Consider the following 9,198-nt stretch of genomic DNA (forward strand, 5'->3'; position numbering starts at 1 on the left):
TTTGTAGCCAATCAGTACGATCAAATCAACATTGAAATGTCCCTTAGGCGCAATGCCCAAAATTTCTGTGGAGAAAGCCAGCACGCACTGGCACGCAGGCCGCCCTTTGGCCGCAGTCAACGATTGTAACTTGTAACAAGTAGGTATATTATGGGCGTTCTGGGCCACTTTGTGGAGGGGGGATGACGTCATCGGCGTGGAGGGGAGATGACGTCATTGGGCGTGGAGGGGGATGACGGCGTGTTTTGCATCATTAATTAAATATATTAATTTATAGGTTAATAATTAAATTAATTAATTAGGTTATAATTTTTTATAACCTAACTCAATTAATTTAATTATTTATAACCTATAAATTAATATAATTTTTTATAACCTAATTTAATTAATATAATTATTTATAACCTATTTCATTATATAATTATTTATAACATAATTTAATTAATAATAATAATTTAATTTAAAAAAATTTGCCATGACAAACTATAGAGTTGAACGCAGAAAGAGATGGCGTCGAAGACCTTTTTTTTCTGGTCTACGTTCAACAACAAAAATTAACAAAAAAACATATTTTACGTGACTTTAAACTATAGAGTCCCATAGTGGGGAATGAGAGTGCAAGACAGGAACGGACAAGTTCCATACGTGCCGTGATGCGATTATTCTATTTTAGATAAAAGTTTTTTATCAATATTTTAATAATTTTATTAATTTTTTTTTATAATAAATCGTATATAATTAAAAAGGATATTACCGCAACATATATATAATTTAAACATAGAGGAGGCTAATGTTAGCTAAAAACGGAAGAGATAGATGAAAAATAATTTTGCTACTATTTATGTTAATATTCAATTTTATTCGTTATTTACATTTTTGCTTCATATACAATGTTATCTAAGGCGAAAGCAACTAGTTCGCAATCTATAAGCGAACTTCCATCGGACACCTCACTAAGTACTTTTCTCGCTTGACATTTATCCGTGATACAATTTTGTCGCAAGACTGTTACAAAATGGTTATACTTATTACTAACATGTTGTATATTTTGACATAAATTGAAATATACATGTTCGACACATTGTTCGATTTCAAACAAAAATAATATAGTTGCTGGTATCATGTATAAGCATGTATCGCGCAACGTAAGTTTTACAATATAGCGTCACGCATTTTAACAAGTTCTATAATTAGATCTCGAATAGACAGCGATGAACCAACAGTCGACTGCATGAGTTGTTCGATATCCATGCGTCTTTCGATGATCGTTGTCCACGTTGCATGAGGAAGCACGATCTGATTTCCCTGATTGTCACCAAGAATCAATTCCACCAAGGATGTAGATCCCACACTGATTCCGATATCCAAATATTTGTAAGCCGTGACTGTCAGGGCAAATCGTCTGCCCAAGATACGAGGCGTATAACGAGGTTCCGATTTATTGAAACTGTGGAAAAATAAAGTAGATAAATTAATAAAATTAGAAAAAATAAATTTTAAAAAAATTTATCCAAAGTAATACTTACGTTTGCGCTCGTCCGATGAAACTTCACGAGGGCTTAGGCGTATAACGGTTCCGATTTTTCACGAGGATACGGTACGTAATAATTCATACTTGTGCTGCTTCCCTCGAAGCCGCGAAGTCCCTTATCGGGAATATCGCGAGTGAACATCCACTTCTCAGAATATTTACGTCTTCACTGCGACCAGCCATTGTTCTTATTTCTCCGTAAGAGGTATACTTATTTCACTGTTGAGTTGTCGCTTCGAACGATGAGACTCGATTGATTTGACTTCGTAACACTAGTTAAAACGTTAACTCCGTCTGTAACGTTTTAGAATATTGGACAACGTGCGCAGATGAAAAATTATAAGGGAAGGGATAATTCCCCTTCCTTCAACATTTTCAAGCACCAATGTCAGCGCTGCTTACATAGAAGTTATAAAAAAAAATTCATACAAATGACTAAGAAGTGGAAAATGAACCAAGTATACGCGACAACACCCTACCTTCAAAATTATGATGTGGTGGGGGAAATTAGGAGAGGGAAACCACTAACAACTAATGAGAATGGGGAAAAGAAAATAAAGCATTGTAAAAATTATATATATACATTTATTTTTTTGTAAAAAATCCCAATTCTTCTGGCGTCGCGACCATTAGTTAAATAATTTTAATACATTTTGTAATGCGCAATTCTTAACATGTTTTCCGCATCGCATAGTGTTAGTAACATCTAGATTATTAAAGATTTGATATCTTCGTAATCCGCATCCAAAGTCTCGATGATCAGATTTTCTTTCGCATAATTCTCAAGCAGATCCACCAGCCATTCTTGTTTCTGGCATCCCTTGACGTACACGATAGTCGGCATCTCGTAATCCTCTTCTGTACCAAGCACGGCTGACGTAATTAGGCGTTTTACCATACCGTACGGCACGTTCCCCTCATCCCATGGTAATCCATGGTGATTTGCAATCAACCAGGAAGCACATGACTTGTCAGATTTTGTTAGAAGACTCCACGGCATGGGGCGCGTAAAGATGTAATGTTCCAGAACGGTCCCGTTTCTCAGCACTGCTGCCTCCTTTACGACAAATTTCATCCCGACGATGAATCCTTGCAGATCGACAAACGTTGGCACGATCATGATGCAACGAAGGAACAATCCGTACTGTACCGTATCGCGGTACATATGTCGCTCTTATATCGGAATATTTGTCAACATGGCGATTTACATGAGTTTGCGCACTACATTAGACAACGGGCAGTATTCTATTACGCGATCGTGCAAGATGAGACAATAGGCGGTAGTATTTGCAGGTACATTTTCTTTACAATCAAATTCTATTCGCACATCCACGGTGGCGCTCTTGACAGACTCGTTTTGTCGCGAGCAATCGATGACAACAAAAGGTCCTTCCATCAGGAATGTATACAAGCTGCAAAGCGTATCACTGGAATCGTATCCGTAATAAGTTTTACGAAAACGCTCGTACATATCAAAAAGAAGGCCGTATCAATTTTTAGTAAAATCTAGGTTCAAGTCATCGTACGGATAAATTCGGAGTTTAGATAAAGCTTGACATTGGTCAAATTACAGTCATCGAATACGCTAACATTTTGAGACATGATATTCTTGCGGCCGGTCTGCAGCGCAAAAATAACGTATCGCGGCTTCTCTAGCTGAGTCGCAGTCTTGACAGCCCACGAATGCTTGGTTGTGCTCTGCAAGAGGGGATACTCGTACAGATCCCACGAACGAAAACTGACACTAAGATATCGCCCGCTCCCCAAGGTCCGTAACAAGGATAGTTTATTAACCTCGTTTAACGTAACGTGAGGCATTCGCCACTGTACTTTAAACAGTTCGATTTCCGGCTTCCTCGCCGGATTTCCTACAATGCAATTGTTGTCGCTACGCGCACGTATCAAAATTAATTCGTGACGAGCATTAACAACGACGCGTTTGTAATCTTCACAAAAGCCCAGCAACACCTTGAGCGGTACGCAAAAGTTGAAGTATCCTTCCGATATGCTCGATGAAACGTCCCATCCGGCATTCCGCATGAGTTGAGAATCATTATACGATAGAGATACGTAGTTCTTCATGGTATTTGTTATTCCAACGTTTCTGTTGCGATCAATCTCCACACCGTTGAGCTCGTATCGAATCTCATCGAACATGAACGCTGCACAATTATTTACAAGCGTTGCCTGAGACTCGTCCTCGTCATTCCTTCTCTTTATTACCAATCTTCCTTCGACGTAGAGAAAGCTTTCACACGGCAACGTGTATAAATCTTGCTGTTGTATGGGTATTCTTATCTCATCGTTATGTCCAAACGTCGTATTGGCGTACGGATTGTACGTGTGAGTCTCAATCTTGACGACGCTATCGTCAAAGATCGGTTCACCTCCAATGTTTAAGATATTAGCCATTTCGTACGACGAAACCCAATGATTTCAAAAATTCAACGTTCGACACAGTGAGTTTCTTCTTTGGCGATCGGATTGTCTCTCTAATTTTGTTACTCGTCTGTCGCACCTTCTCCACTTCGTTCAGTATGAGCATCTCACGGTTTACCACAGTCGTCGTCTTCGCACATGCAGTCTAACGGTGATCTCTTCTCCGCGAAAATCAATCAATCGACCGTCCTGATCCACAACGCGAATCGTTAGATCAGTAATGCTCCGTACGATGATCGGAAGGTAAATGATCTGCGCCGGCGTTTCCGATATCTTATATCCTGGTGGCACATTCGGCGAAAACTCATGTATCGTGTGCACATACTTGTCGTTGCTGTATGCACCCGCGGTCACGTTACACTCTATGCGAATGATGTTTACACTGATGATATTTATCGGCACGTCCGATTCGTACCATTGTCGCGGCTCCAGCACACGATTCGCTGAAAATCCCAGCAACGATCCAATGTTGTTCGGTTTGGTGAAATTTATCCGATAAGCACATTTGATCTCACTCTTCATCGTATTGTTGTTGGCTCGAATGATCAACGGATATTCTTCATCTTCGTCGACATGTTTCTTTTTCGCAATATTATTGGATTGGTCCAATTGTAAAATTGATTGTTTCAAATACGTGTCTATGTCACGCAATTCGTACGATCCTTCGGGAACGGTAATCTCCTTATCGTCAAAGTAGAGTTTATTGTTCGAAGAATTTACGTTCGGTATCGTGTAATAGGTTTCGAAATCTGTCAGACCGAGCTCGTAATCGCCATCGCTCAAATCCACGGTGGGAAAGTAGCTTACCACGAGGATGCTACTCTTGCCGGTGAGCGTAAATGTCAGTGACATGTTTGAATGAATACTGAGTTCAAACAATGCAACGCCAGTCTTTAAATTGATCGTCAACCGTCTGTAGAAAGCGCAGACACAGTTGTCCACAATTGCTCTGATCGTATCGTTGATAAGGTGTGCGATTGTACTCGATTTGCGTCACGTTGTTCTTTAGATACAACACCAATTCTCTCGGCGGTCGAAGATTACCATAACTGTCGAAATATATGGCTCGATCACCCCTCTTCGCGTATGCCACCCAGTGAGTACCCGGTCCCTCAGCGTTATCCAAATTCACGATGCCACTCTCGTTTCGACGCACTCCATCTATCGGTAAAGTAGTACGCATAAAAATACCTCTAAAATATGGAATGTGCATACGCTTTGCAAGTTGTTGCAGTTGTACGTTGGTAGTTACACCTTTCGGAATTTTTAACGTTTCCTTGACATTTTTTTTTTTTTACTCGAGACTCCACGCCCGCGTTTGTATGGAGTGAGATAAAGTCCGTGACCTTCCATGGCGCGATTGTGACGTTTAAGTTCTTCCAGCTGACGCCGCGCGACTTTGTTATCGTTCACAGCCTTCGCGACTCCCGCCGCTCCACCGACCAACGAACCGAGAACTCCCAACAACGGTAGAATGGGCAAGATACCACCGCGTTTCGCCGCTGGAAGTATCCGTTTTTTCAAATCCGCTCTCTTCTTCATCTTCGTCTTCGCCTTCACCTTCGCCTTCATTTTCAAACCCATTCCGAGCTTCCGCTTAGCCTTCATGGCCGCCCAGACGGCTGTAGCTGCAGCTTTCTCGCAGAGAGTCGAGTCTTTCGCGACGGCACGTCCTAGCGCTCTCTCGGCGAGTATCTTGTCGGCCGCGTGTCTCTCGGTGAGATCGTTGCTGCGAGAATAAGCTATGTCGTGTTCGCGACACGCTGCGTCCAATGGATTAATACCTTGATCACCTCTTGCCAATCGTTTTTTAAATGAGTGCCCGGACCACAAAACTGATAGCCGGGGATATGTAATTCGAATGGAAGTGCGTTTATCGCGCGATTTAATAAGCCTTTGCCTATTTTCGTTGGCATTCGCCGCAATCCTTTATCAATGGCGCGGGACCGTCGATGTGCGTTCGCTGCCACGGTTGATTGTAATGCTCGTAACAGCGACGATATGTCTGAACCTCTGAATTTGTCTTTATATGTTCCGGAAGCTTGTCCCACACGTAGTGGACGTGATCACCACACATTCGCAGCAGAACAGGTTTCGGCACAAATTGTAGCTGTTCGGCACTCAAATCGCGGATATTGGAAGGTCTCGACAGCAGGACGAACATCTTTGCTACTGAGCGATTCGCGGTTCCGCGCACCTATAAATAGGCGTTCGGCCGGAAGCTCCAGTCGACAGTCTGAAAAATGAAATTCGTGCGACAACCGTTGACGATTCGCGTGACGAATTGCGACGACAGGTTACGGTCGATGGGGAGCAACGCGGAGAAGCGCAGGCACGGTGCGATGCTACCGACTACTATACGCGCGATCATTTGCGGCCCCTCGAATTGCGGTAAAACCAACGTTCTGATAAGCTTGCTGGAAAGTCCGCACGGTGTACGTTTCGAGAACGTATATGTGTACTCGAAATCGTTGCAGCAACCGAAATATCGATACTTGGAGAATGTATTAACGTCGATAGAAGAGATTGGCTACTTTACGTTTTCCAACAACAGTGACGTCATTCCACCGAGCGATGCGCGCCCAAACTCAATCTTCGTCTTCGATGACGTGGCGTGCGATAAGCAAGATGCTGTGAGAGAGTACTTCTCAATGGGTAGGCACTCGAGCGTCGACTGCTTCTATCTCTGTCAAACGTACGCGAGAATACCTAAACATCTGATACGTGACAACGCGAACCTACTGATCCTGTTCAAACAGGATGGTACCAATCTGAAACACGTGTACAACGATCACGTAAATACCGACATGTCATACGATGAATTTTGTGCGTTGTGCCACGATTGTTGGCAACGCAAATACGGGTTCGTAGTGATAGACAAGGACAGCGCGCTTTCGAACGGTCGATACAGAAAAGAATTTAATGTGTTCGCGATACCGCAAAAGCGGTCAGTCGTTGTCGATACCTCGTCGAGTTAAAACGTGAGATTAACACTCTGCTTTTTTTTCCCGCGATGGCCACGATCGACAGGAGCGAGAATATTCGCGAGCGCGAGAAGATTGTGAAGGAGATTGCGAAAACGAGTGATTCGATTCGTAAGAAACTTCGCGCTTTGAAGACCGGTAAGATCGTGAAGGACATTGAGTTGGACGCACACTTTAAGCCTCTCATCGGACCATTGCAAAAGATCGCAGACAACTCGATCTCGGTGAAGAAAGAGGAGCCGACGGAGAGCGACGCTGACGTGGGGATCGAAACGTTACCCTTTCAGCAGCGCAAGAAGGAGGAGGAGGAGGAGGAGGAGGAGGAGGAGGAGGGAGGATAAGGAGGATTGGGAAGATGCGACGTCGAAAAAGAGGAAGCGATCAGAATCCCGGTTGGATCTCTCATCGACACCGCATAAATCTGATCAATCGAAACGATCGAAAGTACTACCGATAACCTCCACACCGTCCACGACGGCGAGAACCGTGCAAGATACAATTCCCAAATTCCTCACAAGCGTGAATGTTTTTGAAACCACGGACGACTCGATCGCGACATCCGTACGAGAGCAGTTGGAAACGTCGAAGGGACGAGAAACGTTTCTACAATCGTTGCAAGATCACTTGGGTCCACTGGGTCGAGAGTACATCGGGGCTTTTCTGAGCGCCGATCGAAGTATAGACCCCGTATACGGTGTTTATTTCGGCAAGGACGGAATGATGTTCGGTAATAAACGTTTTGACGTGAACAAGGAGGATAGAATAATTATATTATCAATGGCATACGATATATCGGTACACCCGGTCTTTATGAGTTGATCTTCAAAAGAATGCCCGATGACGAGATCTACACGGAGGGAGATATGAAAAAGTATAAGAGCCTGCTGTTGGAAACGAGTGCTCATAAATTCAAGCACGATCCTCGCGAGCGAGTCAAGAGCAACAGGGGACACAAGTATACACAGGTAATCGCATCGTTGTTCCCTCCCGAATCCAGGAAGAAAAAATCTGGAAAGGGATTATGCATGCCTCACGCGATGACGGTAACAAACAATAAGGTTGACTACGTGCACTGGGACGACCCCAACGAGCTGGTGGATCGTCTCCGATTGCTCGACGCTTCGCGCCAAGCGGGTCACAACGGTCACGACAACGAGATCCTGTCGATCATCGAGGAACTTCGCGAAGCTGGGCTTATTATAAATTAAACCATACGTCGGCGAACCATTCAATCAGCATTGAAATGCCGATCAACAAGTTTGGCATATCGCTCGGACGAGGCGAGACGCAACCGAACTATCAATGCAATGGATTAGTCAGAAATTACGTGCGGGATAACGCTCTTTGTATGGTTGCCGCCAACTTTGATGCAAAGTCGCGCAAGATTCGACGCGTGGCACAACCGGAAGCTGATGATGATGCGGTTAACAAACTATATGTAGATCAGTGCTTTAAAATGTCGAGCAATCGACAGAAAGAGTTAGACGAGAAGCTGACTGCATTCGAGAAGGATCTGCAAGCGTTACGGATTGCGATACACGAGCTTCGACATTTGACGACCGCTGAGTCAGAAACGAGCAACAACAACAATGGCTAGCAACAAATGGAATGGCTATGAACGATTAACGGACGACGATGATGAACGACAGCGACGAACGGTTCAGGAACGGCTCAGGAATAGCTATCAAGCGGCTAACGAACGACTCAGAAACAGCTATGAACAACTAGCGAATGGCTATGAACGGCTAGCGAATGGCTATAAACGACTAGTGGACAAAGAACGGCCGACAGACAAAGAATGGCTATTGAAGGACAATGAACGGAAATAAACGGCTATTGAATTGTTAAAAAAAGTTTGAGATATAAATCATAATATAATTTCTTTGTGCATATTATTACACACTGCTAAAAAACATGACATCCGATGGACATAAAAATATCGAGAAGCAACGACTCGTCGAAGAACTGCATGCTCCGGCGAGAAGAAATTTTCCACGAAGACACGTCATAGTTCGGGGATACGACGACCTGTGGCAGGCTGACATTGTCGAGATGCGTCCATACTCACGTTTCAACAAAGGTTACCATTATATACTCACCATCATCGATGTGCTGAGCAAGTATGCGTGGGCTGTACCGCTCAAGAGTAAAGGTGGAAGCGAGACAGCTGAAGTTATCGCCAAGATAATTCGAGAGAGCCGGAGATGTCCGAAAAACTTACAAACCGATATGGGGAAGGAATTT

The 9,198-nt window shown here is 43.6% G+C and overlaps 1 pseudogene; it reads right to left on the reverse strand.

The window, feature by feature from the left end:
* Positions 1 to 838: 838 nt before the first annotated feature.
* LOC139784116 (uncharacterized) lies at positions 839 to 2,606 on the reverse strand (annotated as a pseudogene).
* Between the last annotated feature and the right edge of the window lie 6,592 nt (positions 2,607 to 9,198).

Source organism: Temnothorax nylanderi, unplaced genomic scaffold, assembly GCF_030848795.1.
Source record: "Temnothorax nylanderi isolate EJ_2023f unplaced genomic scaffold, tnyl_v1.0 TNYL_tig0587_pilon, whole genome shotgun sequence".
Classification (NCBI taxonomy): domain Eukaryota; kingdom Metazoa; phylum Arthropoda; class Insecta; order Hymenoptera; family Formicidae; genus Temnothorax; species Temnothorax nylanderi.